The sequence below is a fragment of the Chiloscyllium punctatum genome, chromosome 36, assembly GCF_047496795.1.
Source record: "Chiloscyllium punctatum isolate Juve2018m chromosome 36, sChiPun1.3, whole genome shotgun sequence".
In the NCBI taxonomy this organism is placed as follows: Eukaryota; Metazoa; Chordata; class Chondrichthyes; order Orectolobiformes; family Hemiscylliidae; genus Chiloscyllium; species Chiloscyllium punctatum.
Window position 1 is genome coordinate 65,942,036 of NC_092774.1, and position 25,982 is coordinate 65,968,017.

A 25,982-nucleotide genomic window follows, 5' to 3' on the forward strand; every position below is an offset into this window, starting at 1 on the left:
GGTCGAACTTGGGAACTAAAACAATGGCTTCACACTGTGCAATATTTAACTAAGGGAATGTTTATGGTTATCCAATGCTGGGCAGTCATTCAGATGAAAGTATTGGTAAATTATGAACGACAGATGAGTCGGGAGAGAAGAGGTGTTCAGGCACATTTGGATATCATCGGTATAGATGCCAACACCAGCAGCTACGGTTAAACAAATAAGAACGGAAGACGCTAAAAGCAGACCCTCCCAGAGGATAGAGCGGTGTTGGAGAGGGTCAGTACTGTCATTAACCCTGATCAAGGCTCTCCGCAGGTCGACGAGGGAATGTTTATCCCTGTCACCGTTACAAAGGATGTCAAACATGACCTTGATAAGAACTGTTTCAGGGGAGGAAACCAGACTTGAGGGCTTTAAACACAGAATTCTGGAAAAGATGGGAATGGCTAATTCAACAATGTTACATCCAAACCTACACTTCCATTAGTGCGATAATAGTAGAAGTGTTTTGGTTTGTATTTCGAAGATTCTCAGCAACACTGAGTAAGAAGCAACAAAATTAACACAAGAAATACTGCAATTGCTGCAATGTGCCTGCTCCCAATAGGAGGCCATCTGGTGTTCAACTAACTGTCTACAAGGGACAATATTGGAAAGGAATGGCCAGTTCATAGCTATAAGAGGAGAGACACAGACTCCTTGATACAGACATACAATGGGTGGGAGTAGGCCACTAGGCCTTCGAGCCTGCTGAAACATTCAATAAGATCATGGCTGATCTGAATTCAACCTCAACTCTACATTCCAACACATTCCGGACAATCTTTCATCCACTTGGTTATCAAGAACCTATCTACCTCTGCCTTAAAGATTTTGAATCCACTGCCTTTTGCAGAAGACACACAACCCTCAGAGAGAAAATAAATTATCCCCATTTCTGTCTTATACTTTTAATATATGACCCTCTAGTTCCAGATTAAGATCAGGATACAACCTGCATTCAAATGACACCTGCGGGCAAGTAAACTATCACGGAGTGCTTCACGTGAACATATGAGAATTCCTTTAAAAATCAAAACTGCAGAGCACAAATTAGGACAGGTGACCAAAAACTTGGTCAAAGGGACAGGTTTAGGGCAACCCTTCAAACAGGTTCAATTTCCCAAACATCAGAGGACAAAGACGGAAACAGCAAAACACAAAATAGCAACGAATGGGAAACAGCAATGTAGTGGTAATGTCACAGGATAAGTAATCCAGGGGACATGAGTTCAAATCCCACCACAGCAAGAGGTGAGGTGAGATGTGAATAATTCAATTCATAAATGGGGAACACAAAATTAGTCTCAGTATGGTATCGAAAACACAGACGTCAATTGTCATAAAAACCCATGTTCACCAATGTCCTTTCAGGTGGGGAACTGCCATCCTTACCTGGTCTGGCTTACATCTGACTTCAGACCGACAGCAATGTGGTTGACTCTCAAACTGCCCTCTGAATTGGCACAAGCAAGACACCTTGCACTTAGGGATGGATAACAAACATCAACCTTGTGAAAGTGTCACAACAGAAATTGCTGGAGAAACTCAGCCAGTCTGGAGAGTGAGAGTGAGAGAGAGAGAGAGAGAGAGAGAGAGAGAGAGAGAGAGAGAGAGAGAGAGAGAGAGACAGAGAGAGAGAGAAAGAAACAGATTCAATATCCTGACCTGAGTCCACATCAGTTGTGAAGAAGGGTCACTGCACTTGAATGCTAACTCTGCTTCTCTCTCCACATGCGCTGCCAGTCCTATTGAGTTTCTCTAGCAATTTATTCATTTTTGTGTTTCAGATCTCCAACATCTGCAGTTCTTCATTACACTATGGGAAGCTCAAATCCAGTAAAAGGATAAAGCAGAAGAGCTGGAATTACTCAGCAAGTCTAACAACAGCTATGGAGATAAAAACAGTTCTTCGGGTCATTGAATGATCTTACATCAGGGAAAAAAATTTGGGGAAGCTGCAAGAGTAAAAGGCACTGGTGTAACTTCAACATCTGGGAGAACTCTCTCAGCCATGGAGGTCAGGTTGACTCAACATTCTAGTCCTGCTCATTACCTGTAAAGTTCTCCATTTGTTGTTCTTGTTATATGTCAACATGGTTGACACATTTCTAAAATGATATTCCAAACAGAGAGGAATTTTCCATGTAAGTAATCATGCATTAGAGGGTTTGGAACGTGACACTCCAGGGAAAAGAGCCCCAGTCTATTCAACCTCTCCCTGTAGCCCAAACTCTCGGCAACATCCTGGTAAATCATTTCTGGTAGAGAAGTCAATGAATTGGGTTAATACCTGAAACACTGACTTCACTGCTGGTGCTGCCTGGCTGGCTGTGTTCTCCCAGACTCCTGCTTGTCTACTTTGGATTCCAGCATCTGCAGTTTGTTTTTGTCTCTAACGAATGGCAGAGCAGTCTCGATGGGCTGTATGGCCTGACTTCTGCTCCAATGGTCTCGCAGGCTTAGGTTTGTGCAGGTTGTTTCAGTGGTAACGTACAGTCCTGGGCTCAACGAGCAGTAGCGCCCAATGGATCAAAGTTCATAGAATCACAGAATCCCTATAGTGTGGGCACAGGTCCTTCAGCCCAACAAGTTCAAACTGACCCTCTGAAGAGTAACCCACCCAGACACATTTCTCTACCCTATTACTCGACATTTCCCCTGACTAATGCACCACACCTACACATCCCTGAACACTGGGACAATTTAACTTCGCCAATCCACCCTACCTGCACACCTTTGGACTGTGGGAGGAAACCGGAACACCGAGAAAACCCACGCAGGCACAGAAGGAGAATGTGCAAACTCCACACAGATAGTTGCCCCAATAGTGGAATCAAAGCCGGGTCCCTGGCACTGTGAGGCAATGCTACTCACCACTGAGCCACCGTGGGAGTGGGTGTAGTCCAGCAGAAAACAAAACCAGCCCACCAACTCTCCCACTGTCAGACTGGGCAGGAGGTTCAGTCCTGGGGGTGACCCACAGCAGCCTCACCGGCAAAATCCGATTGTTGGGAGCGCTGGTGCCCCCGCTGGTTCCTCTACAAGTTGCAGGCCTGGGTGAAGTCTTTCCCACACTCAGGGCAGCTGAAGGGCCTCTCCCCAGTGTGGACTCGCCGGTGCTTCAGTAAGTCAGAGGAATTGTTGAAGGCCTTTCCGCACTCAGGACAAGCGAATGGCCTCTCCCCGGTGTGGAACCGCCGGTGGATCAGCACGTGGGAGAAATTGCTGAAGGCCTTCCCACACTCGGGACAACTGAAGGGCCTGTCCCTGGTATGGACCCACTGGTGGGTCAGCAGGTTGGAGGCATGGGTGACGGCCTTCCCACACTCAGGGCAGCTGAAAGGCTTCTCCCCTGTGTGGACCCGCCGGTGGGTCAGTAGGGTGGAGGAATCGCTGAACCCCTTCCCGCACACTGGGCAAGTGAATGGCCTCTCCCCTGTGTGGACCTGCTGGTGCTTCATTAGGTCAGAGGAATTGCTGAAAGCCTTCCTGCACTCAGGGCAGCTGAAGGGCCTCTCCCCCGTGTGGACCCGTTGGTGCCTCAGCAGGGTGGAGGAACTGCTGAACCCCTTCCCGCACTCTGGGCAGAAGAATGGCCTGACCCCAGTGTGACTGTGCTGATGAGCCTCCAGGACAGACGGGACATGGAAGCCTTTCCCACAGTCGCCACACTTCCAAGGTTTCTCCAATGGGCGGGATTCCTCTGGTTTCTCCATGGCTGAAGCTTGAGCGGCACACAAACATGTGTACAGTCCCTCCCCGCCGTGAATTCCTCTTTCCAGGCTGGATAACTGTTTTAGGTTCCGCACTCAGTACGCTGTAACAGTAGGGTCTTTCATTCAGTCCCACTAATACTGAAAACGTAATGAAACAGGGACCAAAAAACTTTGCTCCTTCTCACAGAATCTTAGTCAAAACTCTTTACAGTCCCAATGGACTGAATGACTGTCAGACATTGACTTGCAATTGAGGACAGCAGACGCTGGAGAGTCAGAGTCAAAGTGTGAAAAAGCACACCAGGTCAGGCAGCATCTGAGGAGCAGGAGAGTCGTCGTTTTGGGCATAAGCCCTTCATCTGTTAATTTTTGAACTTCGGTTTTCAGATCAAATACTCTGTAAAAAGAGACTACAAAAGTCATCATTGTCACTGAGAAGGCCTATAGCCTTAAAACTTGTCTTTAAACATTTAGACTAAATGTAATGCTGAATTATAGAACACATTTATTACACTAGAAAATAGACAGACAGCAAGGCTCAGAAAAGGGGGGCATCTTAAAGAATGTAAAAGATAGGGACACCTGGGCTTACCAAGTGATACCAGGATGCTGTAAGACAATTAAGAATATTTGCCTTAGCATAGGTGAATCTGTATGAACAGGACACCAAGTGATAACATTCACAGCCGTTCCCTTGTGAAATTAATGACAGTGTTTGAATCTGACCCTGAAACGAAACTCGGTACTATCAAAAACTTTGTAATTAACACTCAGTTGCTGTCAATTATAATGGATTCGTATACCCCTTGCAAGCAGGGCAGTCACAGAGAAAATAAATCTTTGCTGTTACAAAACCCTGACTTGAGAGTTCAAAAGGACACTAGAGAGAGAGAACGTTTCAGTGCTTAGCTGGTGTGGATTGAATTTAATTGCATTTTGAGAAGCCAATTCTGGTTATGAAATGCAAATTCTGTAAAAGGAAATACTGATAAAGCTTTAACTTACTTGCTGTTTGTACAGACTGCCCCACTGTCAACTCTAACTAATTAGATCTTATGTCTTATTTGAATTTGAATTTGAATCACAAACTTGAAAAGTAGGCATGTTTCATTCGAAGATGAATGAATCAGTTTGAATGCAACCTTAGGGTAACATCTCCGCCTCAGGTACAGAATGGTTTAGTGCTTAAAAAGCAGGAGTCTGCTCCTAGCTTAGAAATTATTCAAGGTCGAATATTGAAGAGATTCTCGCACAATGTGTCGGAAAGCCATTTTATGATTGAACGTTTGCCCTCCTTACTAAGAAGCCGTTTTATAAAAGAACTGTATCTGACATGTGAGCTGTGCAAGGTTATCTTGTGAACTCTCCAATTAGCTGAGACTGGTACCTCTTTATGAGAGGAGTTTATCTCACTAGCAGGCGCCTAACTCAGCTGGTTTTCCCACCTGACGAATGGCTTAGGGCCTGTAGGAGTGATTAGTCAAGCTTCAGAAACCTGTCAATTAGCTTTTCTTCCTTATGAATTATTGTCTTTCACTATTATCTGTCTAATTAAGAACATGCAATTTCTTTTTCAAAATTTTGTACAAGCGAAGCCACTTTGTATCAATACATTGGAGTAGCCTGCTGGGCATTTGAACAGCTGCTAACCTACTCTCCTAGATTATTAGAACCAAGTTAGTTTAGCTTATAGGTATCAATGTTATGTTGTCACAGTGATGCTATTAGTGAATAAAGGGGATCACTAAAATTATACTAAACTGTCCACAACAGGTTTTTATTCCAGACTTCCAAACAGTACGATTTCCGGGACGAACCAAGAGGGAGGCTTTGCAGGTCTGAGTCCACAAGGGATTCCCTGGGTGGTCTCAAATCTCCACTTTAACATCAGTCCAGGGTAGAAATTCAGAACAAGCAATTCTTTTTCTGCAGAACAATCTTTTCTTTTGTTATTCCACAAAATTGAAAGCACCATCCCAATCTCTCTCCCCCTATCCATTCTCACTCCACTCTAATTTTCCCGAAGGATGCTAATGCAGGATCTTACAGGGGCAAAAAAAGTAAAACATCTCTTTTGAATAACTCTACCTGAAAGTTAACATCTTTCACGACATTGGGATACTGCTCAGTGTGAGCAGATCTGATTTTGGGAAGCAAAGAAAAACTGTATAAATTCAGGATAAACCTGCAATACAGGGTCTTTGGAAACAACCAGACACGGGGTCAAGGCATTGACACCAACACCAGTGAGAAACGAAACATACAGACGTGGCAAACCATCAGTCTTTAATCTTTTAGAATGGGTTGTAGGTATCATTAATATGTAAATCTCAGAACTTCTTACAAATCACCTTCTCGAGATAACTTCAGATTTGTAAGAAAAGGTGACACCTCAGCTCAGACAATGCATTAAAGGTATGAGGTCACAGTCAGTCTGTATCCCAATTTTGAATCTGACAAGTTCTGTTTCCAAAGTGACATTTATAAAATACTATATGCATGCACTGCCTGCATTGTCTACCAGCAGATTACGCATTTTTTGAACAAAATCAAATTTTTGGATCAGAAATTGGCTAGCTGAAAGAAGACAAGAGGGTGGTGGTTGATGGGAAATATTCATCCTGGAGTTCAGTTACTAGTGAGGTACCACAAGGATCTGTTTTGGGTCCACTGCTCTTCGTCATTTTATTAATGACCTGGATGAGGGCATAGAAGGTGGGTTTGTAAATTCACGGATGACACTAAAGTCGGTAGAGTTGTGGATACTGACTAAGGATGTTGTCAGTTACAGAGGGACATAGATAAGCTGCAGGGCTGGGCTGAGAGGTGGAAAATGGAGTTTAATGCGGAAAAGTGTGAGGTGATTCACTTTGGAAAGAGCAACAGGAATGCAGAGTGCTGGGCTAATGGTAAGATTCTTGGGAGTGTAGATGAGCAGAGAGATCTTGGTGTCCAAGTACGCAGATCCTTGAAAGTTACCCAGGTTGTTAGGGCTGTTAAGAAGGCATACGGTGTGTTAGCTTTTGTTGGTAGAGGGATTGAGTTTCAGAACCATGAGATCATGCTGCAGCTGTACAAAACTCTGGTGCGGCCAGATTTGGAGTAATGTGTACAGTTCTGGTCACCGCATTATAGAAAGGATGTGGAAGCTTTGGGAAAGGTTCAGAGGAGATTTACTAGGATGTTACCTGGTATGGAGGGAAGGTCTTAGGGAGGAAAGGCTGAGGGGCTTGCGGCTGTTTTCGTAAGGGAGAAGAAGGTTGAAAGATGACTTAACTGAGACATAAGATAATCATAGAGTTAGATAGGTTGGACAGTGAATGCCTTTTTACTTGGGTGGCTATGGCTACCAAGAGGGGATATAACTTTATACTGAGGGGTGATAGATATAGGACAGATGGTCAGAGGTAGTTTCTTTCGTCAGAGTAGTAGAGGTGTGGAACGTACTGCCTGCAATAGTAGTAGACTCGCCAACTTTAAGGGCATTTACATGGTCATTGGATAGGCATATGGACGAGAATGGAATAGTGTCGGTTAGATGAGCTTCAGATTGGTTCCACAGGTCGGTGCAACATTGAGGGCCGAAGGGTCTGCACTGCGCTGTAATGTTCTATGTATTTATAAATATAATTCTGCAAATACAAATTCACACTATACACTTATATGCATGTGTGCGTGCATGAGAGAAAGCAAATGTCTATGTCTATGCTGTTTATCTCTGTCTGTTTGATAACAAATGCTTTATTTCTGTAAATGGTGTTATACATCAGAGTTGGGTACTAATAGTTAGATGTAAGGGAGAGAGAATTCCTCAAGTTGGGTACCATAAGAATCCTGGGAGACCCTTATTTCTGGCTTACTTCCCAATGAACAAACATTAAACACACTCACCTATTTATTTCTAATTCTGTTTTATTTTTCTTGTTTATTCCCCACTACGATGAGTCTCTCTGTCTGGGTGGTTGACAGACTGGGGCAATGTGGGTTGGGCCTTGAGTGACTGAATGTTTTATTGTTCTGGAAGGTGGAAAAGGGGGTCAAAGCTTCAGCAAAAACCCAGCAGAGCTGAGGACATACAACACCTTACTCTGTGGGAACAGGGAGATCAACAGAGGACAGAGAAATCAGGACCTGAAATCCGAGCTGACACCAGACTAGCCTGTGATCAGTGCTTTGATTAACAATGCCAACCATCTACCTTTACCGAGCTTCCCATTAAACTTCTCTGTAAGGAGTCTCAGATCATAATTATTCTCTTCAATGTGTACAGCCAATTCATTCACTTTTGTTACAATGCAGTACACATTCAGCTTTTACTTTTATTTTTTGTGATCTTTTGAATCCAGCTTTGATTGCTGGTACGTTTATCCTCCTTGCCCCCTTTTATCGTTCTCTAACATTCATTTTCCACAACACCACACTGCTCACCAGCCTTGATTTGGATTGGCCATGCTAAATTGCCCATTGTGCCCAGGGATGTGCAGGTTAGGTGGGTTAGCCAAGGGAAATGCACAGTTATAGTTTCGCAGTGATAGAAGCAGGAGTAGGCCATTTGGCCCATTCAGCCTGCTCTGCCATTCATTAAGGTCATCATCTCAGCTCCTCCTATCTGCATTGTCCCAACTACCCTTTCATTCCCTATAATGCAATAACCCAGCCAACTGTATCCTGAATATACTTAATAACGCTGCTGCTACTGCTTCCTTGGGCAGAGAATTCCATAGATTCACCACATTCCAAGGAAAGCAGTTCTTCCTCATCTCTGTCCTAAATCTACTCTCCCTAATCCTGAGGCCATGTCCCCTAGTCCGAGTCGAATTGACCAGCAGAAACGACAGGACAGGATAGGTGGTGTAGGGGTGTGTCTGGGTGGCATGGTCTTCAGATGGATCAGCGTTGCCTTTATGGGCTGAATGGCCTGATTCCACACTGTAGGGCTTCAATGATTTACCAAGGTTGTCTGCGCTCTGGATGACAGCTCCCAGAACCTCCCACTTTCTGCAAATCGAAAGACAAGTCCCACCCTGCCCTCTCGTATGTGTGTTCTGTAACTGCTTAATCATTTCTAGTTAATACAGCCCACACCTCCCGCTGTGCCAGTGACCTTTACAATGCTGATGAAACAATGCAATACCTGCAGTACTGAAAATCGTAAGGCTTCTAACGATACCAGTTACTGATTCACTGCTCCTTCTGATGGACAGCGTTGGAAATACAATGTTGAAGGCTGAAAGAAATGAGCAAATTAAAACAAAAACCCACCTAACCCTTCATTAGGTTCTCCACTCAGCACACTGTACTTACTGCCAGTAAACCTGAAAGCAATTTATCCCCACAGTGCAATGAATTCCCACTTTCCACCAGAATTCCAGATGTGCTCCCTCACTCAGTTGCTGTCTCACAAATTTCATAGTAACTTCTGCTCCCAGTCAGGGCAAAACATATTTAAACTATTCTGGAAGTCTCGTCTTCACAACCACACTTCTACTTTCACTGAAGACGATTAGAGTCATACAGCACAGAAACAGACCCTTCAGCCCAATCAATGGTGCCGACCAGATATCCTAAATTAATCCAATCCCATTTGCCAGCATTTGGCCCATATCCCTCAAAACCCTTCCTGTTTAAGTACCCTTCCAGATGCCTTTTAATATGTTGTAATTGTACCAGCCTCCATCACTTCCTTTGGCAGCTCATTCCACAGAAATATCACCATCTTTGTGAGGAAGTTTCCCCTCAGGTTATTTTTAAATCTTGCCCCTCTCATCTCAAACCTATGCCCTATACTTTTGGACTCACATATCCTTGGGAAAAGATCTTGGCTATGCATCCTATCCATGCCCCTTATGAACTTCTATAACCTCACCCCTCAGCCTCCAACACTCCAGGGAAATAGACCCAGTCTATTCAGCCTTTCCCTGGAGCTCAAACCTTCCAACTCTGGCAATAGCCTTGTAAATTCTTTCAGAACTCTTTCAAGTATCACAACATCTTTCCTGCAGCAGGGAGATCAGAACTATGTGTGGTATTCCAAAACATGGTTTAACTCAATGTACTGACCAATGGAGGAAAGCATACCAAACAGCTCCTTCATTATCTGATCCACTTGTGACTCCACTTTCAAGGAACTATGAACCTGCTCTCCAAGGTCTTTTTGTTCTGCTTCACTCCCCAGGGCCTTAGAATTGGGTGTATAAGTCCTGCCCCGATTTGCCTTACCAAAACACAAAATCTCATACTCATCTAAATTAAACTCCATCTGCCACTCCTTGGCCCATCAGCTTATCTAATCAATTCTAATTTATACCAAACTTTCTTTCCTCTTTCATTCACAGAAAGCTGAAAATCTCCATCCCTCAGACTCTTCCCCCATTCTCACTTTGCTGAACCGAATTCCTCTGTACCTCATCCTGAAGGGTCTGGTCCATGCTGATTAACAGGCCCACACTCAGGGGCGATCTAATTGAAACAGACAGAATACTGAACAGCCAGGACAGAGTGGACATTGACAAGATGTCTCCATTGTTAGGAGAAACTAGAACTTGAGGGCACAGCCTTTGAGAAAGGGGAAGACATTTGAGAATGGTGATAAGAAGAAATGTCTTCAGCCAGAGAGTGCTGAATCTATAAAATTCATTGCCACAGGAGGCCAGGTCACCGAGTATATTTAAGACTGAGATAGATAGCTTCTTGAGTATCAAGGGAATCGAAGGTAATGGGGAGAAAGCAGGGGAATGAGGTTGAGAAATTTATCAGCCATGATTGAATGGTGGAGCAGACTCGATGCGTTGAATGGCGTAATTTCTGTTCTCATGTCTTATGGTCTCACACGGTGTGACAGAATTGGGAGCAGGGGTAGACCATTTGGTTTTTCGAGCCTGCACCAGCACTGAACAGATCATAACTGGATAGGAATATACTTACATCTGGGTGGATAGGTTGAGATGTTTTTCACTGGAGTGTAGGAGGTTGAGAGGTGACTTTATAGACGATTATAAGATCATGAGGGGTATAGATGAGGTGACCAGCAGGTGTCCTTTCCCTAGGGTGGGGGTTTCAAGATGAGGGAGCAAATTTTGAAGGGGAGAGGAGAAAGATTTTAAGAAGATATGAGGAGAACCTTTTTTTTATGAAAGTGGTTTGTATGTGGAATCAATGTCCAAAGGAAGTGGTGGATACAGGTACAGTAACAATGTTTAAAAGACATTTTGATAAGTACATGAATAGGAAAGGTTCGGAGGGATCCAATCACTGGCAAATGGACCAGTTTAATTTGAGAACATAGCATGTACTAGTTGGACTGAAGGGTATGTTTCTGTGCTGTATGATCCTGCAGCTGTTCTCTACTGGGGTCTGAAAACCATTTTCTTGGAGATCCAAGATGGCGGTTGTCTGAGTGGTCTGCTGTGTTGAATTCTGTGCCATATCCTATGGCAATGTGGACCTTTACCCCCCCCACCCCCCCCCAAACCCCCCCCCCCCCACCCCACCGTTAACCATCCTTAGGAGAAAAAAAAACTAATATAAACCTAGTGAACATCTGGAGCTGCTAAAATTGTGGTTTGACGGCTTTAAGACCAGGATGAAAGCAAATGAAGGAAAGGGGCCAAAAGGAGTTCAGCAGGCAAGGCACTCCCCTACTGCATCGGGGGTGTCTGGAGCCATTGCTCAAACTCCCAGGGCGGCCCCTTTGGATTTAATGGGGCAGCAGCAGTTACTCTCGGAGTTTGACAAACTCGGAGAAAAGATTGAAGCAGCGGTGGAACCACTATCTGCCACGCTGGAAAAGCACGAGCAGTAAATTCAAATGTTGGCCCAAAGAGAATAGACAGCAGAGGAGAGGACCATGGCGGAGGTCTCAGGAGGAAGGATCCAAACGCTAGAAGACCAGGTTCGGGTCCTTCAGGAGCAAGTGGGCGACCTGGAAAACTAAAGTTGGAGAAAAAGCTAACAGCTCGTGGGTCTTCCGGAACGTGAGGAAGGCAAAGACCTCTTTGGAATCCTGGAAGTCAGGAAGTGGTTCCTGACGTTCTTAGGGCTGGAGTTGGAGTCGGGCCTATTGAGTTTGGAGCGGGCCCATCGGATTACAATGTGCAGGTCAGGACCCACGCCCCCGCACGGTCCTTGTGCGACTCCTGCATTATAAAGAAAAACAGTTAGTGATTGAAACAGCAAGAAGACTGGGAAGAGATCCACAGGCTTTGTGCATTAAAGGCTCAAGAATAATATGTTTTCAGGAGCCAGACTTCAGAAGAGAAAGGGCTTTTGATGAAGTTAAGAGAAAATTAAGGGATCTGAACATTCAATGTTCCTTGAGGTCCCTGGCCGTGTTGCATTTCGCTCATGGGGGGACGGTATATCATTTTGATTCAGCAGAAAAGGCGAAGGACTTTGTGAATTCTCTGAATTCAAGGACTTAGGTCGGGATGGGGCCATCGATACGGACAATGGTACAGTTCTTTCTGTCCCTTCTTTTCTCTCTCTCCATTTTTTGTGGTTATCAGCTTCTCCATACAGCCTTGATGTAAAACCGGAATTATTTAGTATATCGGTCAGTTGTGCATTATATGAGGACTTTTGTTTTGACTGCTGTCCTTTTGGTTTTGGTTTGGGGGTGGCTATACCTGTGGTTAAGATGTATGGAGAAGGGGTGTGTGTGTGTGCCGGGGGCGGGGGGGGGGGGGGGAATGGGCATCCATTTTTAACTCTCAGAATGTAAATAACGTGTTTTTTGTTCATCTGTGAATTGCCTGGGACTAGGGCATGGCCTCAGTTGGAAGGATCCAGGATGTCAGCTGTGGGCAAGGTTGGGTGGTGGGGGAGTTATGATAGGGTATTCTTCTCCTTTAGCCATATACTGATAAGAAGGAACCTCCCTTTCCAGGTAATTGAGAAAATTAAGGACAAACTTGGACAGTTCATCATTCTTGAAGCTCAACTACATGGAGAAGAGTATGGCGTTCTGAATGTATATTCCCCCCCTCCCCCCCCCCCCCCACCAAATGTGCACCCTCTTACATTTCTAACTGATGGAGTTGCTAAATTAATGAGTCTTGGGGTGCACAGTACGATCATAGGAGGGGATTTTAATCTCATAGATCCTGAGGTCGACAGGGTGACAAGGGGCCTGGCATGTATGACTGCACGATCTAAGCAGTAGGAGGACATGATTAGTTTGATTAGTTTCCCTACAGTGTGGAAACGGGCCCTTCGGCCCAACAAGTCCACACTGACCCTCCGAAGAGTAATCCACCCAGACCTATTTCCCTCTGACTAATGCACCTAACACCATGGGCAATTTAGCATGGTCAATTCACCTTACCTGTACATCATTGGACTGTGAGAGGAAACCAGAGCACCCGGAGGAAACCCAAGCAGACACTGGGAGAATGTGCAAACTCCACAGACAGTCATCCAAGGCCGGAATCGGACCTTGGTTCCTGGTGCTGTGAGGCAGCAGAGCTAACCACTGAGCCACCGTGCTGCCCCAGTGTGAGGAGTTGGGGTTAGTGGATGTGTGGAGGCACCTCCACCTGAATGGAAGAGACTTCACTTTCTGTTCCAACCAACACAGTGCCACACACGATTTGACTGTTTTTTGTCATCAGATATTTTGGATAAAACACTGGCTTGTAAAATTGGGAATATAGCTGTCTCAGACCACGTGCCAGTGTATTTAGATGGTAAAATCAAGGGTGGTGGAATGGATGCACGGCACTGGTGCACGGACCCATTCCTGTGAAGGAATGGCAAATTCGTTGAGTACATCAGAAGAAAGTTCAGGGTCTTCTGGGATATCAACTCACGGCCAATAATCCGGCAATACTGTGGGAGGCCACTAAGGCATATTTATGGGGCCTAGTTATTTTGCATTAAACAACTAGAAGGAAGCAGAGGGAGGAGCAACAAGAGATGCTGAGGAAGTATATTATATTAGGAATTCACTGGTCAAGCTGCAGCCCTCAGGGTTGCTCTCAACTCATTGCACATACAGGTGGCAAAATAGGGTCTCCTTTGCCAAACAAAGATTGTTTGAATTTGGAGAACCTGCCTCTCCCTAGTATAAAGGCGGAACAGGTTTCCCTGTTGAATGCACCTATGACGATACAGGAGGTGCAGGAAACAATAAAACATCTCCAGAGTAGCAACGCATCAGAGTCAGATGGGTTCCCAAGTGAATTCTATAAGGCATTCATAACTGCCACCTCCGAGGATGTATAACTATTCAGATACACAGGTTTGTCTTCCACCCTCTCTTAGGGAGGCTAATATCTCCTTCATTTTAAAGAAGGAGAAAGAGCCCGAAGAATGTGCTTCATACAGACCCATTTCACTATTGAATGCAGATTTTAAAATTCTACCCAAGATGCCAGCCCTGAGGTTGGAAAAGGTGTTGCCCTGTATTATGAAAGATGATCAGATGGGTATTAAGGGCTGTAGCTCCTCCAACAAGGAGGGTACTGAACATAGTGCAGGTATGCCACAAAGATTGATCCTGGGTTCGGTGGTCTCCCTAGACGCAGAAAAGGTGTTTGACTGGATAGAATGGCTGTACTTGTTTGGGATCCCCCAGCATTTTGGTCTGGGGGAATCCTTTGCTAGACGGGTAGTGGTGTTGTACAATGATCCCAAGGCAGCAGTCATCACAAACGGCACAAAGTTAGATAACTTTTATATTGGGAGAGGTAGTCGACAGGGGTGTCCTTTCACCGCTGCTATTTACCTTGGCAATTGAGCCATTAGCTAAGGCTATCAGGAGGGATCCTGAAATAGTGGGGCCGGGGGTGGGAATGGGGAAGCATAAGATCACCCTATATGCTGATGACATCCTTTTGTTCTTGGCCAATCTGGAGGAGTTAGTTTCTCGATTGATTCAAACAATTAATTTATTTGGCTGTTTTTCAGGCTACAGGATCAACTTTACAAAATTGGAAGCCATGCCGGTGGGGGGATTAGTGGAGGTGCCTGATCTGAAGGATGGAATGCAGTTCCTGTTTAGATGGTCGTCAAAAGGATTTTTGTATTTGAGAATTTTTATTACTCCTGCCTTCCACCAGCTTTATAAAGCTCCAGCTGTATAAAGCTAACTATGTACAATTACTCGAGAGGATAAAGCAGGATTTGCAGCAGTGGGACGGATTACCGTTATCATGGTTAGGCCGATTAGCCCTGAATAAAATGAATGTTCTGTTGTACCCCATGAGAATGCTCCCGTTGTTGCTACCCAGATGAGTATTATGGAGGTTGGCTAGGTTCTTTTATTTGGTGTCGCAGGCGCACCCTAATTAAGTTTACCAAATTGCAGCTCTCGCAGGGTGAGGGAATGGGGTGATCCTTCTGGACTTGGAGACATCAAATATGCCTTTGTTCCCATATCTGGGTGGTGGGGCATGAGGGTGATTCAGGGTCAATTTGGCTTGATGTTGAAGCCTCGCAGTTGCGTTGTTCCCTAATTATTTATGGATAAGATGAAATCCATGACCGAGCAGTGTAAGAGTCCAATCATTTTAAATACGGTGAAAACCTGGAGGATAATGAGGCAAGATGAGGGCAATTGGCTTATGACCTCACGGTTTACCCCATTGGTGGGAGCCCAAGGATTTAAACCTGGGGCAATGGACTCCGGCTTTAGGTCATGGGAGAATAAGGGAATCTCCTATCTGGGAAATTTATTCAAGGGGGAGGTCTTGATGTCATTTAGCCAGCTAAGTCAGAAATATGGATTGTACCTATTCCAGTACTTTCACATAAGAGATTATATTCGATGGTCCCAGCTCTGCTTTCCAGGTCAGACGTGGAGAAAAGAGTACTCGAGTGTGCTGGTGTTCTTTCAGTCAGTATTTTGTATTATTTACAAAAGGGACGTGCCTTAGGGGACGTGGAGGGAACCTGTAGGATGTGGAATCAGGAACTCGGACATGATACTTCATTGGAAGTATGGAAAAGAAATATGGGAAAATGTAAGGAAAATTTCAATACGTAACAAAGCACAGGCCATGAAATTGAAAATTTTACACAGGGCTCATATGGCACTAGAGAGGCTAAGTTCAAGAGAGGAGTATCACCAGGTTGTCCCAAATGTAAAATTATTATAGACACTCTCACACACTGCTATTGGTCATGTTTTAAGGTCCAGACATACTGGAGTGCTATAGTAAGGGAGCCGAAGGACATTCTCAGGATTGAAGTTAAAGTGGATCTGGCATTTCTTTTTCTGGGGTTAGCAAATTTGCCCTCTCCTGGGGAAACATAGGGAGAGAATGTGTAACATTCTTACCCACTATGCAAGGAAGAACATTTTAATGAAATAGACATTGGAAAAAACCCCAAGTCTTACGGGGTGGCGTCGGCTAGTGATGGAGCATCTCCCCCAAGACTACCACATGAATATGGTGCACCACAGAACAAGGCGGTTTTACAAGACGTGGCAACCCTTTCTAAATTATATGGATGCAGACTTATCAGCAATATTGATTAGGGCCATGATATGCCATGGGAATCAGTTTGGTGCACCAGTGGGGCCCTGGGAAGGGAGGCTGGGGGAAAAGAATATGGGCACAATAACTGGAGCTCCCAGGGATGGGAGCCTCAGTGGAGGTGTAGTGAGTGAAATAGAATAAAATAATGTGATGTAATTTAATTTGAATTCAGTTTAATTTTTTTTAAATTTGATTGTAGTTTAGTTTAAGCTAAGTAGGTACAGTTGTTCTGGAAGAATAGTAGTTAGTTCATTATTAATAGTATCGTGATATGACATTGTTGTACTGCCTCTATCTTTCTGTATTTTGGTATTGTTCTTTTTTGTCTACAGATGTTTTGTAAAAGATTTGAAAAAGTTTCTAATAAAATATTTTTTAAAAATTTCCTTGCCTTCCCCTATAACTACTTTTAACATTCAAAAGTCAGATAAACTCAGGGGGTCATTGAATATATTCAAAGCTAACTGCAGGAAGACATCCCCACTTCTGAACTCAATTCCTCTTGCTAATACACCCCTTGCCTTGCTCATTGCTTGCTGCACCTGTCTGACAACTGGCATTGACTGGGATAGAAAGCCTGAGAAGAAGGTAGCTGAAGCACCTTTGTACGTCCACACATCATTCCTGATGAATGGTTTTTGCCCAAAACATTGACTGCCCTGCACCACGGATGCTGCCTGATATGTTATGCTTTTCCAGCGCCACATATTTCGACTCTGATCTCTAGCATCTGCAGTTCTCACTTGTCTCACATCCCAATATCTCACCATTTAAACAATGCATCTCCTTTCTGTTTTTATTTCACAGGAAAGACTATAACTTCACACTGTGTAACTGCATTTGCCATGTGTTTGCCAATTAAGACACAGACCTGAACCAACTTTGCTGCAAGTCAAGAACTGAACTCCAGAATGAAAAAATAAAATGGAAAAGGGAGTGAGAAAAGAGTGTGTTGAACTCACAGATGCTGGACAGAGGAAAGTTGCAGTCTGAGGTGAAGCTCAATCTTCATTCAGAGAGAGAAGAACAGCAACTACAGCTTCACAAACTCATGGTCCAATGTCCGCATTCAGAGAATAGGGGCGTTCCCAATGGCAGGAAGACCACACTCCTTCCGGTCTTCTGGCGCTTTCTATTGGTCTATCAAAAGAATGTCGCGTATTGTTTCCGCTGTCAGGTAGGAGCATGCGCAATATTTTGCTGACACCGGCGTACATGCGCAGTGTTTGCTGACACCGAGAAGCATGCGTAGTTTGTCCTGTGGAGGTGTTGGTGTAACCGACAAATTTTCGGTCCAAATGCTAATAGGAGAGAAAAAAAAGACTGGTGCCACAAATTTGTTTTCCTGAGACTCAACATTTTATTGTTTTTGAATTTTGTCTGGCTGCTCAATTTTGTATGTCTTTTCCCCAGGTTAGAGGAAGTCCAAAACTAGAGGGGCATCGGCTGAGAGTGAGAGGGGAAAGATTTAAAAGGGACAAAAGGGATAAATTTTCACGCAGAGCGTGGAACGTGTATGGAATGAGCTGCCAGAGGCCGTGTGTCAAGGCTGGTACATTTACAACATGTAAAAGCCTTCTGGATGGGTTCTGGAAAGGCCTCTGTATGAAAAGGAAGGGTTGTGAGAGATATGAGCCAAATACTGGCAAACAGATCACTAGATTAATTTAGGATATGTAATCAGCGTGGACCAAAAAGTTTGTTTCTGTGCTCTGCAATTCCATGACTCTATTTCTACCTATTCTGAACCAATTTCACAAGACTAGGAATAGGTCATTCCTCCCTCACAGCCTGTTCTCAACTGTGGCTTAACTGCAAGTTTCAGAAAGATGTCTGCAGTTTTTTTTAAAGCAATTGAATATGCTGTCAGACTTTATTGACGTTTCTAAATATATCATTTTAGCTTTTCTCAATGTTTTAAAGATCAGCCATTTCGCTGGCTCAGTGGTTAGCGCTGCTGCCTCACACTGCAAGGGCCCGGATTCGATCCCACCGTCTGGCGACTGTCTGTGTGGGATTTGCACATTCCTTTGCCCTCCTTTCAGTGCTCCAGTTTCCGCCTATGGTCGCAAAAATGGGCAGGTTAAGGTGGATTGTCCGTGCTAAATTGCCCCACGGTCTGCAGAGATGTGTTATGGGGTGGGTCTGGGTAGGATGCTTTTCGGAGGGTCAGTGTGGCCTCGCTGGGCTGAATGGCCTGCTCCCACACTGTAGGGATTCTATGTTTACAAGAGTTGTCAAATCAGCAATCTAAATTGGTGAAGTATAAGACCAGGAGCCAATCTTTAAGCAGTTTTCCATTCATTCACAGAGTGAAATTTTAGAATTGTATCACTCTGAGCTCGACTCCCACCTCAATGTCAATAAATGTCTTTTTATCTGTCCTCAAACAATCATACAATAAATCTGTCCCTCCTTAACCTTGATTTTTTTAAAGTTAGCATATTTCTTCCTTTAGATAAACCTTATCAATCAAAATACAAAACAATGTTTCAAACCTAATTAAAGATTTTTTAAGTTCTATACGAATCTTCTGGGATCCCCAGTAATCACCCCATTTGAGCTGTTACCTTCATCAAATAATCTGACAATTATTGACTGCTATCAACCTCTTCCGTCCCAGAAAATTTCCTTTCTCTGCAAAGTTTGGTTCATGTTGGCAAGTTCAATTCTCCTCCATTTCCCAGTAACACACTTTATGACGTTTTACATTCTCAGTATCTGTTTAACGTTCAGTGAGAAAACTGTTTTTAGTCTCACAGTTATACAGTATTCCTCCAAAATGTTTCTGAGGAATGCACTCCTCCCACAAGAGCTGGTGGTTCCACACTTAAAAAGCTATTAACAGCTTGCTTGGTTGTCTTTGCTGTTTCCCCTCTAACTGTTCAAAATGTCTGGTTTTATACCCCAAAACATCAGATCATTTCATTGGTTTGGTGTCATTCCAAACTGTAAAATTCAAGTTCGATAGGAGTTTGGTATCAGGGGCATACTTTAAACTGATTGGCAGAATTGGAATTTGTTTTTGTTCCATGGCAACACAACTCCAGCTATTTGTTTCAACCAAACGTTACATTTTTAAATCGTTCAGCACACTTTGTGCTTTCAGTCAGTCCTTGCTCGTTTCCTCTATGTCAAAAGGTACACTACACACCTACACCTTCATTACACCATCCAAATGTTTTTTTAAATGTTGTAACTATACCTGCGTCTATCACTTCTGGAAGTTCGTTCACTCACAAACTAACATCTGTGTAAAAACGTTATCCCTCAGGTTCCTTTTAAAATCTCTCTCCTCTCACCTTAAAAAAAGTCCCCTAGTTTTTAATTCTCCTTCACTAAGGAACAGACATTTGCTAATCACCTTACCTACAACCTTCATGATTTTGTAAATTTCTACAAGGTCACCCTCAACCTCCTACGCTCCAGTGAAAAACGTCCAAGCCCCTCCTTATAACCTGAACCCTTCAGTCCTGGCAACATCCTGGGAAAGCTTTTCCCATCCCTCTCCAATAGTATTCTTCCTATAACAGGGCGACCAGGACTGTACTCAGTACACTAAAAGTGGCCTCATCAACATCCTGTACAACCTCAACATGACGTCCCAACTCCAACACTCAATGGTGTGAAAAATGAAAGCAAGTGTGCTAAACACCACCTTAACCACCCTGTCTACCGGTGATGAAACTTTCAAAGACCTATGTACCTGAAACTTCCCCTCCACCCCCCCCCCCCAAAAAAACAGGTCTCTGTTCTACAACAAGACCCAGGGCCCTACCATTTACTGTACAAGTCTTGCCCTTGTTTGTTTTACCAAAATGCCACCCCTCGCTTTTATCCACACGGTCTCTCTCAGGTACACACACAAATACAGCCTTTCACAGGCTTACACTCCATCACACTTACCCTTTACCAAGTTAAAAATCACACAACACCAGGTTATAGTCCAACAGGTTTTATTGGAAGCATTAGCGTTCGGAGCACTTCTCCTTCATCAGGTGGTTGTGGAGGACACAATTATAAGACGCAGAATTTAGAACAAAAGTTTACAGTGTGATGAAGCTGAAATTATACATTGAAAAATACCTTGATTGTTTGTTGACTCTTTCATCTGTTCGAATACCATGATAGTTTCACTTTTCTCATATGTAAATCGCAAAACTTATTAAAATTTACATAAGTTACATTTTCAGGTTAACTGTAACAATTGATGTTAGCTAACACCAATTGTTACAGTTAACCTGAGAACATTTAAGAGGCATTTGCATGGGTATATTAACAGGAAGGGTTTGGAAGGATATGGGCAGGGTGCTGGCAGGTGGGAGTGGATTGGGTTGGGATATCTGGTCAGCATGGACAGGTTGGACCGTAGGGTCTGTTTCCATGCTGTATATCTCTATGACTCTATTTACATATGAAAGAAGAGAAAATATCATGGTTTATGAACAGATGAAAGGCTCAACAAACAATCAAGGTATTTTGCTATGTACAATTTCAGTTACATCACACTGTAAATTTTTGCTATAAATTCTGTGCCTTACAATTTTGTCCTCCACAACCACCTGATGATGGAACAGCGCTCCAAAAGCTAGTGCTTCCAATTAAACCTATTGGACTATAACCTGGTGTTGTGTGATTTTTAACCTTGTACACCCCAGTCCAACACCGGCATCTCCAAATTATGACACTTTACCAAGCATACAAACACACACTCTCTTATGCATACACAAGTCTTTGGGGTGAATTTGGATTTTCAGAATTATATTTGCAGATACATTCAGTTTTCCTCAAAAAGTGTGCAATCTGCAGGCAGTCAAGCCATGTCATATTTTATAAATCCCTACTTTGAAAATACAACCAGTCTAACTCAAGATTGGGATGCAGACAGACTCAAACTTCACACCTTTAATGCATTGACTGAGCTGAGATGTCACCTCTTTTTATAAAACCTGAAGTTAACTGGAGAATGTGACTTAAAAGTAGTTCTGGGATTTACATATTAATGAACAGAAACTAAAAGTGGCCTCATCAACATCCTGTACAACCTCAACATGACGTCCCAACTCCAACATTCAATGGTGTGAAAAATGAAAGCAAGTGTGCTAAACACCGTCCCTGAACCATCCAGACTGACGTAGATTCTAGGAGCAGGGCTTGTCTCTCATGGATGAGAGGGAGTGTATGAAACCATAGAGAAAGCTGGGACCCACTGGAATTGTATCCCTTCCTCAGTCTCTCTGTGTTTTTCCTTAACTTCTGTTTTTCTGACACTTCACCCTTTTCTCGCTCACTCTGTATCTCTCTTTCTTCTTGTCTTCCACTCCCATCCGTCTGTCCTATGGGTTCAGGGCCTGAAATCCGCCATGTCCTGTTCTCTCCGATTCACGTAATGTTATCTTTTGCAGCTTTCCCGTCTAAGGGCGCACTGTTCTGCACCTCGCCTTCTCATTTCCTTCCCAAAACACTCAACATAAATATTTCACATTGATATACTGGCCCAATGTGCACATTTGAGATGACACACTCGTGGAGGTCTGCGGGGTCTTCTCCTGTTCTCTGTGCCATATGTTGAGGAGGGCAATACTTGTCACTGGTCACTCAGGTGTCAGAGAAAAGTTTCGAAACAAAAAGGTTAAATTTTCTGCCAGTGGAGAGGGCCCGGTTCCTGGACACGGGACAAACGACAGCAGCGAAACAGAATGAGAAGCACCTATTCTGGAAATTGTTTGCCTGACCCCATGAAAAGCAGACAACTTCGCAGTTGGAGGGAGAGCAGCAAATAGACCACCCCTGTGCAGGGTTGAATCACCAACCTCCCGGTAAACTGCTGAACGCACAGCCCAACGGTGCGATAGAGAAATGTGACTGCGCCGGCTGCACCATCGCTTAGGGGAGGCTATTAGTGAATTCATAATTCAGCCTCGCCGCCTAGAATTACATTTGTCGTCTATAAGTCTTACTTTTCCATAATAAAGCCTGGGACATTCATTGTGGAGAGATGAGATCGAATTGAACTACACACATTGATGAGAGATAGAGCGGGTGGGAAGGATCCATTCCCATGCGGAGAGAGATTAATAATCAGGGCCGAAAATAAGGAGCCACTTCAAGAAATATGTCCCTTACGTTAGACATTAATTCAATTCCGAAAACCCTCTGTGGAGAAGATTTCCGTTTGGGAAACATTTTCCTGACCCCATTAAAAGCGCACTACTTCGAAGCCAAAGAAGAGCATCAAACACACCGCCCCTGGGTGGGCTCGAACCACCAACCTTCCGGTTAACAGCCGAACGCGCTGACCAATTGCGCCACAGAGACAGTCGTAGACATGGGCTGCACCATCGCTTAATGATTTTATAATTCAGCCTCCCCGCCAGGAATTATAATTGTCGTCTATCTGTTTTACTTTTCCATAATCAAGCCTGGGAGATCTCTTGTGGAGATACCGGGGACAGTCTGCAGACACATCCATGTCACGAGGAACTAGCTTTCTTACTCCGGGGCCGTCGCCCTTCCAGCCTTTCAGTGTTTTGCCTGTTCCCGAGTTCTCTCATTGGCTCGCAGGGGAGAAGGGGTTTGAATTCCTGATGTGCAGGAACGACAATTCGTTCAATGTCTCAGATCAGTTCATGTGCCGAGAACATCAGAGTCAACCTCCTGGCCTCTTCAACAAGGGGACGGTGTCTGGACTGTCTCTGCTCAATCGGACAGGTCATCTTTCATTCTCCTCTAAATCCGCTTCCCAAAGTGTTTCTAAAGGTTCACAAAGCTGGAGACTGGGATTTCTGTTTTGCTTCATGAACATTTGAACATTTTTCAATTTCCTAACTGACAATATTTTGCCAAAATCTCTTCCAATTGTACGCCTTGCCTCATGTCCAGGGATGAGGAATTTCCATTTTGGGGAGACATTCCCAAGGTTGGGAATGTTCGCTTTGGAGCAAAGAAGGATAACTGGAGATTTCCTGGGGCTGTTGGTCATGATGGGAGAAGAAGCGGTGGGAATAGGCAGATTAATGATCAGAAGAACCAATTGCCACTGACCAGAGTCAGTTAGCTGAGGACAGGGATTGAAGTTCTTGAATGAAAAGCTGCACTTGTGCCTAATAAACACAGAGAATACTGCAGAAAGCCAACGGGTCGAGCAGCATCTGTGGAAAGGGAAACAGAGCTGACGTTGTGAGTCTGGTACGTTGTTTGTTCAGAACCCGAGTTTCCTGCATGGCAATCAATTCCCAGACATGAGAAAACGGGTCTTTATTGAGACGGGCTTTGTGAAGTTTGAGCGATAATGCAACCAACAGGAAGTCATTTAAAATCGCCAGCGAAGAAAGCATAACCAGCAGGTTACCACCCTGGGCGGGGGAGCCCCAAAGGATCTCTACGCCAACACCTTAAGTGTTCGGCCACAACTACACGCCCAAAGTTGTGGTCTAAACTTTCTCATGGAATAGTTCTAACAGGAAAGTTGAGTATTGGGATTGTCCTGTCCGCGCCATAGCCTCAACGTTTCCTGTTCCCCTGGATTTGATCAGGACAGAGGAGGCTGATGGGAGATCGAATTGAACTAAACACATTGATGAGAGATAGAGCGGGTGGGAAGGATCCATTCCCATGCGTAGAGAGATTAATAATCAGGACCGAAAATAAGGAGCCACTTCAAGAAGTATGGGGTTCATTCAGCAAAGCTAATGTATGACTGTTCAAAGAAAATTGTGATGAAAGTCTCTCGAGTTTTTTTGAGGAGAAGTTTTGATGATGCTAATACAATCGATAGGATGAACGTAGATTGGTCAATGTATTTGGTGACAGTTCTGTTCTAGCCCTGTGAGCGCAACCTGGATCTGAAGGAGTATAAGGGACATTAACAACATCGATCTGAAATTGGACACGTGACAAGTAACAGAGCCATCATTAACAGTTGGCTTTTGAACTGGAGAAGGTTTCTCGTGAAATTCGCTTGAGGCTTGAGGTATGCAAGGTCAAGATAATTTAGGTAAAACACGGAAACGCTATCCTCATTAGCAGACAGTGAAAGGATTACAAGACACAAATTAAACATTTTCGACAAGTGATACAGGGGACTGGGAAGATAAGTATTATAAACTGTGAACAGCAAAGTTCTGGAGCACAACACTTGCATTCAAAGACCGAAAACATCCAGGTCCTGATTAATCAGATTGCATTGTGGTGCTTTTTTGCAAAACATCCACTTGCAATGTCCTACAAAAGAGTGACAAAACCCATCCCTGTCAGCCCAGGATAGAAAATCTTGCAAACACAAAAATGCGTTAAATGCTGGAGAAACTCAATAGGACTGGCAGCACATGTGGAGAGAGAAGCAGAGTTAGTATTTCAAGTGCTGTGACCCTTCTTCACAACTGTTTGCAAGATGTAAATCTGCACACCTGAACATGACCACCGAATTCCCATCTGTGTCCAATGAATCTTCCTCTTTGTCACTGTCAGGCAGGGATTTACTGACATTAACGATTCCCTGTATGGAAACGTTCTTCCTAATGTCACTTTTACTTCTTTTCTTCGTGACTTTAAAACTCTGCAGAATCATTGTGGATCCTTTCAGACGTGGGAGCATTTTCACAACATTATTCTCTGTTTCTAGGTCCCTCATGACTAGCAAAGCGTCCATTCTCCGTGTAGAGCTGTCCCAATTTTCCAATCTAGCTTCATTGCTGACATTCCTCAAACACCGCATCTCTGGCAAGTCTGCGCAGTAGAAGACCCAAAGCGAGATTTATACCCCTAGACCAACGAGCCAGAAAGCGGGCATGCACCCACCCGCCACACCTCTTGAACTAACTGTGACTTGTTCAGTGTGAAATACATTTGACACTGCTCTAAGAATTGCAAGCGGCAGAGAGTTTCCAGAACAGCTGCTTCTCATTCTGTCTCCCTGCTGCTGTTTATCCCGTCCCCAGACACCGGGCTCTCTCCTCTGGCAGGTAATTAAACTATTTTGTTTCTAAACATTTTTCTGACACCCAGGTTGCCAGTGACAAACATTGCCCTCCTCAAAATAGGGTACAGAGAACAGGAGAAGACCACTCAGACCTCCACGAGGGTGTCACCGCAACTATGCACGTCGGGCCAGAATATCAATGTGAAATATTATGTCGAAGATTTTTGGGAAGCAGGTGAGAAGGCAAGGTGCAGAACAGAGCGCCCTTATGCGGGAAAGCTGCTCAAGACGACATTGAGTGAATAGGAGAGAATAGGACATGGCAGATTTCAGGCCCTAAAGTCATGGAATTCAATATTGAAGACCGGAGGGCTACAGGGTCTTCAAGGGGAAAATGAGGCGTTGTTCTTCCACCTGGAGCTGAGCTTTGCTGGAACACTGCTGCATGCCTGAGACAGAGATGTTGGCCAGGGAACAGGGTGGCGTGTTAAAGTGACAGGCAACCAGAAGCTCAGGGACAGTTTATCAAAGAAACCTCCCTGTGGGTCAGGGTAACCCCGCATCGGGAAGCACTGAGATGGCCAACCACTACCAGTTAACATGGGGAATACATCTCCACGTTGCACAGCCTCGAAACAAACTTCCCGTTCTTCCACTTAAAGTTCAAGAGCCCTCAAATCGAAATTCCCCAGGTTCGTTTGGACGAATGTTTCCAGGTGTTTGCAAAGTATATCTATGAGCACTTTGTTAAAGTTTGAACGTTGCGAGTGTTGAAATTGTGAGATTCTGAGAGAAATCACAGTTCGAAAAAACAATGTGGGAATTTAGACAGAGTTT

At 44.1% G+C, this 25,982-nt stretch overlaps 1 non-coding gene across 1 annotated transcript; it reads right to left on the bottom strand.

Moving 5' to 3' along the window:
- Positions 1-22,469: 22,469 nt before the first annotated feature.
- Positions 22,470-22,543, bottom strand: trnan-guu (transfer RNA asparagine (anticodon GUU)). Its single transcript has one exon. It is a non-coding gene; the product is annotated as a tRNA-Asn (tRNA).
- Positions 22,544-25,982: the final 3,439 nt, after the last annotated feature.